The sequence below is a fragment of the Ranitomeya variabilis genome, chromosome 3, assembly GCF_051348905.1.
Source record: "Ranitomeya variabilis isolate aRanVar5 chromosome 3, aRanVar5.hap1, whole genome shotgun sequence".
Taxonomy (NCBI): Eukaryota; Metazoa; Chordata; class Amphibia; order Anura; family Dendrobatidae; genus Ranitomeya; species Ranitomeya variabilis.
The window spans coordinates 720,282,668-720,294,207 of NC_135234.1; the positions used below are offsets into that span (position 1 = coordinate 720,282,668).

The 11,540-nt window shown below is 47.1% G+C and overlaps 1 protein-coding gene across 1 annotated transcript in view; it reads right to left on the reverse strand.

Moving 5' to 3' along the window:
* Positions 1 to 2,674, reverse strand: part of ZC3H12C (zinc finger CCCH-type containing 12C) — a 188,344-nt gene extending 185,670 nt beyond the window's left edge. Inside the window, exon 1 of the mRNA XM_077299830.1 lies at positions 2,565 to 2,674. The gene's annotated coding sequence lies outside the window, so the exon portion shown is untranslated. The remainder of the gene's footprint in view (positions 1 to 2,564) is intronic.
* Between the last annotated feature and the right edge of the window lie 8,866 nt (positions 2,675 to 11,540).

Here is an 11,540-nt window from a genome sequence, read left to right on the forward strand (position 1 = left end):
ATGAGTTTTGTGTGGCGACATGCGTGTAGCAACTTTTTGTGTGTCGAGTTGCATGTGACAAGTTAGTGTAGCAAGTTGTGTGCAGCAAGTTTTGCGCATGGCAAGTTTTGCGCGTGGCGAGTTTTATGTGTGGTGCCTTTTGAGTATGTGCAAGTTTTGTGTGAGGCAACTTTTGCATGTGTTGCAACTTTTGTGCATGTGGCAATTTTTCCACGTGTGCAAGTTTTGCGTGTGGCGAGTTTTCCATGAGGTGAGTTTTGCACATGTGGCGAGTTTTGCATGTGGAGAGTTTTGCGCGTGGCGAGTTTTGAGCGGCGACTTTTGTGTTTCGACTTTGATGTGGCGAGGTTGGTGTATGTGTGGTGAAATGTGCGCTGAGGGTGGTATATGTGTTCGAGCACGTGGTAGTGTGTGGCGCATTTTGTGTGTATGTTCATATCCCCGTGGTGGTGTGGTGAGTATCCCATGTCGGGGCCCCACCTTAGCAACTGTACGGTATATACTCTTTGGCGCCATTGCTCTCATTCTTTAAGTCCCCCTTGTTCACATCTGGCAGCTATTAATTTGCCTCCAACACTTTTCCTTTCATTTTTTCCCCATTATGTAGATAGGGGCAAAATTGTTTGGTGAATTGGAAAGCGCGGGGTTAAAATTTCACCTCACAACAGAGCCTATGACGCTCTCGGGGGTCCAGACGTGTGACTGTGCAAAATTTTGTGGCTGTAGCTGCGACGGTTCAGATGCCAATCCCGGACATACACACATACACACATACACACATTCAGCTTTATATATTAGATTGGGCCAAACATTTAGATTAAGAAGGAGTTGTCCTAGTAGTGATCAGCCCCTTTAAGCCCTAATGTTCTGTCTATTGGTGCCTGCAGGTAACCAGAATATTATATTTCACATATATTCCTATTTGGGGGATTTGGATCTCTGTATCATAAAAAAAAAGGAGCTTGTATCACAAAAAAATCTAAATTTTGTATTCTATCAGCATAGAATATTTAACCTGTAAAATACATGATGAGAAAAATGTCGGGATTCCTGCGACTTGATGTACTATTACTGAATCCACTCTATACGGGGCAGATGCCAGCTGTGTTATACAGCCAGCGCTGGCCTCTAACAGCAACAGCCAGCGCCAGATCCGATTGCTCTTGTTTAACCCCTTAAATGTCACTGTCAATCACTGCAAGTTGCGCCAAGCTACATCCCTCCAGCCACCAATCACCTATGCCACTTGCATTAAGATTGCGGGGTGCCAATGGTTTGCTGAGGCAGACGGGGGCTTCAAAGGAGATCGTGATTTGTACTATATTTTGCAATACTCAAGTAACAAACAAATGATCACAAAAAAAATGAAAAAAACTTGAAAAAAAAATCGCATATACATTTTAATTACCATCCCTTTTTCCTAGTTAATGTAGATATATTAAAAAACTACCATATTTTGTTTTGCAAAGTCCATTGTATAAAAATATAACATTATTGCAAACCCCCATAAAAAAGTCATGTCTCTGCTTTCTATTGTATTTTCATCAGAAATTCATCAACAATCAAAATGTATCATGCATTCCCTAATGATACCTTTAAGAACGACACAAAAAAATCAATCCCTCGCACGGCGCCATCTATGGAAAAAGTAAAAAGTTCAGAATTTCAGAAAATAGCATTTCAAACCAAATTTTTCTTAGTATAAAGTTCTGAATTTTTTTAAGCCCCTACTACGCCTATCTCAGCAAAGAAATAAAAAAAAAGTTGCGGGTCTTAGAAGAAGAGTAAAAAAAAAATCTTCGCTGCAGGAAGGGGTTAAGAACGTGATCAGCATAGATTATATGACTTATGAAATAAATGATGAAAAAAAGGAGTAAAGTAAAATAAGACCTAAATACGAGCCCATGCAACATAGTCGGACTATCAACATTGCAACATTCGTGTTGCCGCCGGGTGACAACCACGTTGGATGCCTGAGATTATCATCAAATTGGACAAATAATCCGATCATCGCAGATTTGCATTAATGGAGTCTGTGTCCATGTAAAAAGCATCTAGTATAGCTGTCGCGGAAGCCATGATGCTAATGAAAACAAAGCGTAATTTTAGCATTTTATTCATGCACCAGGGTGATTTGGATGAACATGCATATGTAATAGATATAGGTCATTGGTGGATATTTAAAGGGTTAGATTGGATGCTGAATTCATAGAGGTAAAATCTGTAAATAACCTGTGATGCAGTGCTGCAGATTTACTCCTGTAATATTCCCTGCACACAGAATAGCAATACAGTCTGCTTCTTCCTATTTTGGGATTTTGGATACGTGTGCGCATCTCTAGACAACAATTACAATTTCCATCTTCATCATTAAGCAGCAGCCAGGTAATAATGCTGTCCTGGAAATGTCTGCCCTGCAACAAGTTCCACAATGCCATCACTTTGTAGTATTCCTGGCAATCACTGGCATCTAATTATTCCCAGGAAATCATTTCTGCACATCCCGCACCGCACAGATGAGGATCATCCATCCATCTTCTCATTCTGCCATTCCCTGCATTTACCTTTCAGCAGCACATCTGTCCAGAGATCCCTCATTCCCTCCATTGTCACCCAGCAGTACAGGGTACAGGCAGCATCCACATCAGGCGCTGGGCACACCTCCGGTGATATCATGTGTCATTCACACAGGCTGCAGGAAGCTGCGGAGCGGATCCCACTGCGATCTGTGCGGCTTGTAGGATTATCTGCCGGTGCATAATCCATGATGCTGGAAACACTACAATGTGTGGTATCGCATCACTACAAGCCATCCCAAAGTTTCCCATTTATCTCTGTCATATCTGTCTGTTACAAAGTATCTCTTTATCTATTTATTTATCTAATCATGTTTGATAAATATTAGGTTAGGCTCCCATGAAAAGAAAGGTGAGAGACATCGTGGCTGATGGGCTCTCGTGAATTGGCCAATTTGTACACTAAGTGCCTTCATTCTGTAAGTATATTCTATAAAGCAGTAATGCAGTCCTAATTTCATATAGGTAATGTTTGCAGATATCTTAGTGCAGCGCCCCAGAGTCCTGGTTGCTGCAGTAGTATTATTCCTCCACCAGGGGGAGTGATATTACGTCTGGAGGCAATAAAGGAGATCTCCTGTCCAGGTATCACAACGACACACCACACACTTCACACTCCAGTCCACCAGTGGGAGCAAAGGTTCTATCTATTAGGCCACTCCTCACAGTTAGGTAAAACTGGTGGGTTGGTTAGGAAGTTAGACATAAGCTGACTGGGCTTCGCACAGACAGTTTGGCAGAAGCTGGCTGGAGTGGGTTCCAGCCAGAACCAGACTGCGGTCTGTGGAAGACGAGGGTCCACGGAGCTGCGTCTGCCCCACGTGCGGCAGCATCCAAAGAGAGAGACATTGAAAGGAAGCGTGTTGTAGTGAGTGAGAAACAAAGGCATAATAACAAGTGGATACCAGAGAGGATAGTGGCTGAGAGAAGCGGCATCCTTCTGGTGCACGTTCCGGTAGCCAGAATACCGAGGGAGTAAAGTGCTCTACGCCGTTGCTTCAGAGACTGGCAGGACAGTCAATTCTAAGTTGGCTGCCCGACCTTAATACCTAAGAAGACACGGTGGCAACTTGTGGGGGTCAGGGCGTCTCTAGGATCCCTATAAACAAGCCTCAGGCCATCAGTCATACGGGTTTTGTTCTATCCGACCACGGGGAACAGAGAGAGAAGAGTAATAACAGTCAGGACCTTATTAGAGCTTAAGCAAGTGAGGACCTACTGTGTTATTGTGCGCATAGGAAGGCTATTGCATTCCACCTGGACAAGGAGACTCTGGATTTGCCTTCAGACCGGCCGGACTCTGCCTACCCTGTGATCTGGTGCCCTGGACTGCGGACATTGAAGCCTTCAGTAAAAGGTAAAGAGACTGCACCCTTGTGTCCTCGTTCTTTACTGCACCTCGCACCATCCACCAACTACACTCTGGGAAGCCCTGGGGATACACTTCACCTGTGGGAAGGTATACCATCTAGCTGCCATAACATCACCCCAGCAGACTCCTAAGCAGCGTCGGTCACCCTGACTGAATACCACAGGTGGCGTCACGAACACTATTCCTTTAAAGACCTTCCCCTTCTTATACGGACGTCCCTAGGGCCACAGACCGGGTCAGCCACCGTGACATCCCCGCTGAGAACCGAAGGACCCGGCTCCGAGTACCCCACTGCCCTACTGGGGGCGATCCATTAGCACTTGCAGATTCTGCTGTATTCTTTTGTTTGTATCTATTTATCTAAAAACATTAACCTGACGGGCACCTCCTAGCGGAAGGTTCTCTGCTGTTCCACCACGGACAAAATGAACCCTTATGAATTAATAATTATTGATTATAATAATTGGTGCACAGGGGCCCAAGAATAGAGATGAGCAAACATCATCAGCTCCCTCCTTATATGGCAAGCTATATCGCTTACCGAAGAAGCTACATTGGGAACCTAGATACCTGTATCACTCCTGATGATCAGCTGTTCAGCGCCGCAGCTGCATGTGTCAAGGCTGTGTGACAGTTGAAGCGATGGCCGGGGGACCACCACAGTGCAGGAAGACTACTGTACACAAGATGAGGTGCAAACAACAAGGGTAGATTTATTGGAAGGCAAGGAATGAAGTGGATGAGGAAGATACAAACGGGTATGCAATGGCAAAAGATAATTTACAAGAGTTATATTCTTTATTCATCTGCTGCAATAGACTCTAATGGTATACACTCCTTCTGCTTGCTGTCTCCTGTCTGCCATCTGCCACTCTAGCATCTAGCAACATATTTTAATGTGCCTGCATAATGATTGGTATAATTCATTTGTTGCATTGTAAGTTTTATTCACTGTTTGATGTATACCCATGACTGTGGTCACTCTAGATATTTGCAGCGCCCCAGAGTCCTGGTCATTGCAGTATTGTCGCTCTTCCACAAGGGGGAGTGATGGTACGTCCGATGGCACTAAAAGAGTTCACCTGACCAGGTATCACAGTCACACACTACACTTCACACTCCGGCCACCAGGGGGAGCAAAAGGTTCTATGTATTAGGCCACTCCTCACACTCTGGTAAAACTGGAAGTCGGATAGGAAGTTAGAGAGAAGCTGACTGGGTTTTGCCCAGGTAACATCTAGTGAGAGAGAGAGTTGCTTGGGAAGACTCAGGGAGGTCCCTGTCTAGGGTGGGATCCTGGCAGTGGCCTAGCACGAGACAGATCATTACGGAGCCGTGCCTGCACCTCATTGTGGCGGCATCCTAAGAAAGGACACAAAGCGAAGTATATTGTGGAGAAGTGAGAAACGAGATCACAGCACAAAGGAGATAGAACCAGGAGGAGTTGTGCCCCAAGATCGGCAACATCCTTCTGAGGCGCGTAGCCGGCGGCCGGAACGCCGAGGAAGTAATAGGCTCTACACATTACTTTGAACTACGGCAGGGCAGTTAACTCTAGGTTGGCCATCTCACCTTTACACCTATTGAAGACAAAGGAGGCAATTGTGGGAGAGGGGCGTCTCTAGGGTCCCTATAAAATAACTCCAGGCCTACCCCATCATACGGGTGCATCCTATCCAAACCATCTGGGGGACAGAGAGAAAGAACAGAAACATACAGACAGTTGTGAGGACTATCCCGTGGTGCTCAGCAGGGAGGTACTACATCACACAGGCTCTAGTAGGAAGGCTACTGATTTCCACCTGCAAAGGGAACTCTGGATGTGCCTTCGGACCGGCCGGTCTGCCAGCCCAGTTAGCAGTGCTCTGGATTGCGAATGCCGAAGCCTTCAGTAAAGAGGTAAAGAGACTGCAACCCTGTGTCCTCGTCATTTACTGCGACCTACACCATTACCATCTACTCATCAAGGGAAGCCCTGGGGACATACTTTTCCTGTGGGAAGTTACAACATCTAGCTGCCATTCCATCACCCCAGCGGACCCCTAGCAGCGTCGGTCAGCCTGACCGAATACCACAGGTGGCGTCACGAACACTTGACAAACTTTCACCTACACCTTTATTTGGGCGCCCCTTAGCAGGGCCACGGACTGGGTCGGGCCACCGTGACACCCCTAGAACCGAGACCGAGGGACCCGGTACCGAGTACCCCGCCGTTTCTGGGGGCCACTCCAAACTATCTTGGTGAAGGTGTTATAGCATATAGATGTTGCCAGCCACAATGTGTTTGATCATTTAATCACCCCCTGGTGTGCTGGCCCCAGCTGCCAAATTATCCCCACCCTGGTCCCACAATCCATCTCTTCTGACCCAGCAGTCTGGACTATAAATTTAGAAACATCCTTAGGGGTGCACGCAAGTGGGGGTGCATGCAAGCATCCCAGAAGGAAAGCGTCACGGAGATAAGCGTCGTGATACAGCAGTTATTTCATGGCAGTTAGTCAGGGCAGGAGTCAGGTAACCCACACTCTGTTCTCCCTTTTATCAATGTGCTTTATTCCTATCCTCCTATGTTCCCTTGCAATCCACTTTCACCGCCCAATCCCCCCTCCATCATGACTCATATACATCAGCTCCTCACTCCTTCCCTCTCCCATGTACAGCTCCCATGCACTTCTCACCTTCCTGAAAAACCTCAGCCCATCTTGCCCAAACACACTGCACAAAAAAACTTCATACACTTCCAAAAACTACTTGCTTTTTATCTTCCTACTCCTACTGATTTCGGGGGACATCTTCCCCAACCCCGGTCCCCCATCCCCCAACCTCAACCGCTACCCTCCCTCATATCAAAACCATACTAACCTTATTAATATTACTTGCACTCCCTCATCTCTCTCTTTCAATTGTGCTCTTTGGAATCCACGGTCTGTATGTAACAAGCTTTATTTCCTGCACAACTACTTTCTGAACAACTCTTTGAATCTGTTGGCCCTCACTGAAACCTGGATTCAGGACTCTGACACTGTCTCCCCTGCTGCCATTTCCCATGGTGGCTTACAATTCTCCCATTCCCCAAGACCCACAAACAGACCTGGTGGTGGAGTCGGCATACTCTTGTCCCCACAATGCACATTCCAGGTTATACCCCCAGTTCCATCACTCTCATTCCCTTCTTTTGAGGTCCACACCATCAGGCTCTTCCGTCCCCTCTCCCTCAGAGTAGCGGTCATATACCGGCCCCCAGGCTCACCCACCCACTTCCTGGACCATTTCTCTGCCTGGCTGCCGCACTTCATGTCCTCAGAACTCCCAACCCTTATCCTGGGAGACTTCAACATCCCCATTAACAGCCCCACTTCCACATCTGCATCCCAGCTTCTATCGGATTCAAAGCGGTTTTCTCTGCGCTGCTGGCAAAGTCACGTGGATGGATGAATTCACGAGATGAAGAAATGCAGGAAGGGAGTTTTATTGAATGGTTGTATAGTCAATGCATTTTGAAGTTATCTAAATTGTTCTTCAGGACATAACCAAAAGAAACTCCACATGAGTTAGTCAGCGCAAAGAAAACCTCTTTGAATTAGCACAGCAGTGAAGGGATTGACAAAGAGGAGAGCCCGGGGGATAGCAGGTGGATCAGTCAGGTAGCAGAATTTAGGATGGATTGGAGGGGTGCGAGAGTGTTAGAAGGGAGGCCACAGAGCAGGAGGTTACAGTAGTCAAGGTAGGAAATGAGGGGACGCTTTAGTGTTTTTGCAGATTTTTGATTAAGGAATGTGCGGATCTCACAATATTTTTGAGTTGCAGTTGGCAGGAAGTGGAAAGGGCTTGGATGTGTAGTTTGATGGAGAGATCAGAATCAAGGATTACCCTGAGGCAGTGAGCTTGCAGGAATGGGGAGAGCGAGCAGCCATTGACTTTGAGACTTTGATGTATAGGTCTGTTGGGAGCTGGGGGGAGGTTGAGCGAGATGGGGGAAAGATGATGAGTTCTTTTTTATCCATGTTAAGTTTTAGAAATCAAGCAGAGAAGAAGGATGAAATAACAGACACATTGTGGGATTCTGGTTAGTAAGGAGGTGATATCGGGTCTACAGAGGTACATATGTGTGTCATTAGCATAGTGATGATACTGAAAGCCATGGGACCCTATGAGATGTCCCTGGCCGATGGTGTAAATGGAGAGGTGCAGATCTGAACCTTGGGGAACACTGACAGATATGGGGTGGGATGAGGAGGTGCTGTGTGAGTGGGAGACACTGAATGTCCAGTCTGTTTGGTATGAACAGATCCAAGATAGGGCCAGGTCTGTGATGCCAAGAGATGAGGGAATCTGTAGTAAGGGGGAATGGTCCACTGTGTTGAAGGCAGAAGACAGATCCAGGAGCAGGAGGACAAAGTAGTGTCACTTGGATTTGTCAGTCAGTAAGTCATTGGTGACTTTAGTCAGGGCAATGTCAGTAGCATGATGCGGTTGTAAACCAAATTGTAAGCATTCAAAGATGGAGAACAGGAGAGAGGTGGGAGAACAGTTCAAGATGGACATGTTGTTCCAGTAGTTTTGAAGTATAGGGGAGAAGTGATATGGGGTGATAGCTAGACAAAGAGGATGGTTCAAGGGAGGGCTTTTTGAGGATGGGTGTGATCGAGGCATTGGAATGAGGTGTAATGGGATCAGGTCAAGTTTACAGGTGGTGAGAGGTGATCTGGAGAATAGAGAGGAAAGTTCATCTGCCGTAATGGCAGAAAATCTGGTTTTGGAGACTGAGAGCTAAGTGATTATGAGGAGGGGCTGTGGAGACTGTAGGCCAAAGCTTTCTCTGATGTTATCAATCTTCTGCTTAAAGAATGAGGCAAAGTCTTCAGCTGAGATGAGAGGAGAGGGAGGAAGTGCTGGGGGACAGAGGAGAGAATTGAAAGTGTTGAATAGTGTTTAGGGTTGTGATACAGGAATGATGTGAGAGAAAAGAAGTAGGTTTGTTGGGCATGTGGACTTGAAAGTAGTGATGGACTGTTTGAATGTGATGAAGTTGTCATTGGAGTGGAAAATTTTCAATCTCCGCTCAGCAATCCTGGAACCCCTAAAAGTTTTTTAGTCAGGCTGGTGTGCCAGAGTTGCCTGTTGATTGTGCAAGCTTTGGTATGTGTGAGGGGGGCAACTGATTTGAGAGCAGCAGCTGTTGTGCTTTTTATATAAAGCGGCAGCAGCATCTGCATTGTGTAAGGAACCTATGTCTGTGAGTCGCCCGCCAGGGCAGTGGGGATACTCAGTCCCAGGTCCGGTCACAATTAAAGGGGTGGTTACGATGGCAGCGATCCGGTCCGTGGCCCTGGGCGCTCAAGTAAAGGGGAAAGGTCTTTTAAGAGAGTTTTAAGGTGGTGTAGGTTCATGATGCCACCTGTAGTTCTCGGTCAGAGGTGAAAAACGTTGCTTAAAGGGGTCCTCTGGGGATGATGTTACTGCAGCAAAGATGGTGACGCTTCCCACAGGTGAAGTGGGGTCCCCAGGGCTCCCAAGGGGTATAGCATGGATGGTGTAGTGGATGCCAGCAAATAAATGGAGTGCACAGGGTTGTAACATCTTTACCTGGTTTACTGATTGAATCAGGCCACAGTCCAGGGTACCAGCAACAGGTAGTGATAAGGTCAGGCCGGCTTGGAGGCAAAGGTAGATCCCTCTCTCAGGTGAGGTAAGCCTTCCTGCTTGTGCTCGTATGCAAGGTCCTTCCAGCCTGTGGCTTGCAGGCAAAGTCCTCTCTCTCCTGTCCTGGGACAGATACCCGTATGGTGGGCAGTGCGAGCCTTTTTATGGAGTCTCTATCACGACCCGGGCTCATCATGTACTGCTGCACCTTCAGGTGTGGATGCGGACAAATTTCATAAAGTCCTTTGTCCTCCAGTTCTGCTGTGTGACCTAGAGTTCAACACAACCTCAGGCTCCTGCTGCCCGGTTTCTGCTCTGTAGCTCAGAGGGTTGGTGCCCGGTCACGGTTCCCCTCTAAGCTCTTTCCTTCTCCTGTGCTCCTTTCCTCAGATGCTCACTACTTTCAAATCCCTTCGGGTTATCTTCCTTTCCTGTAGCTGTAGCACACTCCTGGCTGCATGGCTCCACTCTCCTTCACTGTCTGCTAACAAGTTCTCTCCTTGGTCTCCCTGGACCAACTAACTAACTCCTCCTCCAGACCAGAATACATAAAGTTGGGGATGCTCCTCTTAATCCGGGTTCAGAGCTCCCCCTTCTGGCCTGGATTCGGAATGTGTTGCATGTAGCTGCTTTACCTGATAAAGGAAATCCTCCTTGCCTCCAAGCATGGCATTAACCTTCCCGAAAGGAAGGCAACATCACTGTAATAATTGGTTACCTGAGGTGTTACATCTGCAAGAGAAGGGAAGATTGAAGAGAATGTGAGTAGGTTGTGGTCAGACAGCAGTAGAGGTGAGTTAGAAAGGTCAGCTAAAGAACAGAGGCGGTGAAGATCAGGTCCAGTGTGTGGTCATCTTTCTATGTGGCTGTGGAAGACCATTGAGCAAGGCTGAAGGAGGAAGTGAGAGACAGGAGCTTAGAAACAGTCAAGTGGAAAGTGTCAATGGGGAGGTTGAAGTCACCCATGATGATAGTGAGGATGTCAGTGGAAAGGAACTGAAGTAGCCAGGTAGTGAAGTAGTCGAAAAAGGTGGTGGCAGACCCTGGGGGGCAGTAAATGACAGCCAGTTGGAGGGGGGAGTAGATGCGCACAGAGTGCACCTCAAAAGAAGAGAGGGTAATGAAGGGTGGCAGTGGAATTTGTGTGGAGGAGAAGTTATCTGACAGGAGAAAACCAACTCCTCCATATGCTTGCTACTGAGGCGTAAATTGTGAGAAATATGTAGTTCCTGTCTTGGGTGTGTCAGAGGCACAGTACATCCAGCTGCAGAAGGTCTCTGCATTTGCCCTTGCAGACACCTTCTTAAACCTTCTGACTCTTTGACCCAGTGGCAACCTTTCTCCGGCTCTAATTGACACACATGGACCTGGGTGTTTATAGACTCACAGTCTGGTGCTGAGAGTTGCCGGTGATATTTCTATTTCCCCTGTTGAGGCTTGAAGCTATAGCAGTCAGCTATCTTCCTCTTTGGTGTTGCTGGAGGACATCTGTGTTGCATCTCTGAGTCTACTTAAGATAAGTGTTCCCCTTGTTTGTCTATCCCTGCTGTCTTTAGTCGTAGTGGGGATCAACTATTGCCTACATCGTCATTCCCTAAGTAGGGCTTATCGCCAGGGTCAGGCAGGAATTAGGTTCCTTCTTGGCGATAGGTGCAGAACCTATATAGGGATGTTTAGGCCAGACAGGGTGACTTTATATCTGCCTAAGGGTCTCCACTCCCCCCCTTCCCTAGTGTTGGTCTCCTTTCCCCTCATCCCTTCTTGTTGCACCTAGTTTTTCCTACACTGTGCGTGACAGTCCCCCATAAGAAAGTGCAGCTAGGGAGGCTGTGTCAGAGGGGTTGAGCCAGGTTTTGGTGATGATGAGGAAGGAGAGTTTGTTAGTAGTGATGAGAGCACGTGCTCGGATAAGGCGTTATCTGAGCATGTTTGGGTGCTAACCAAGTGAC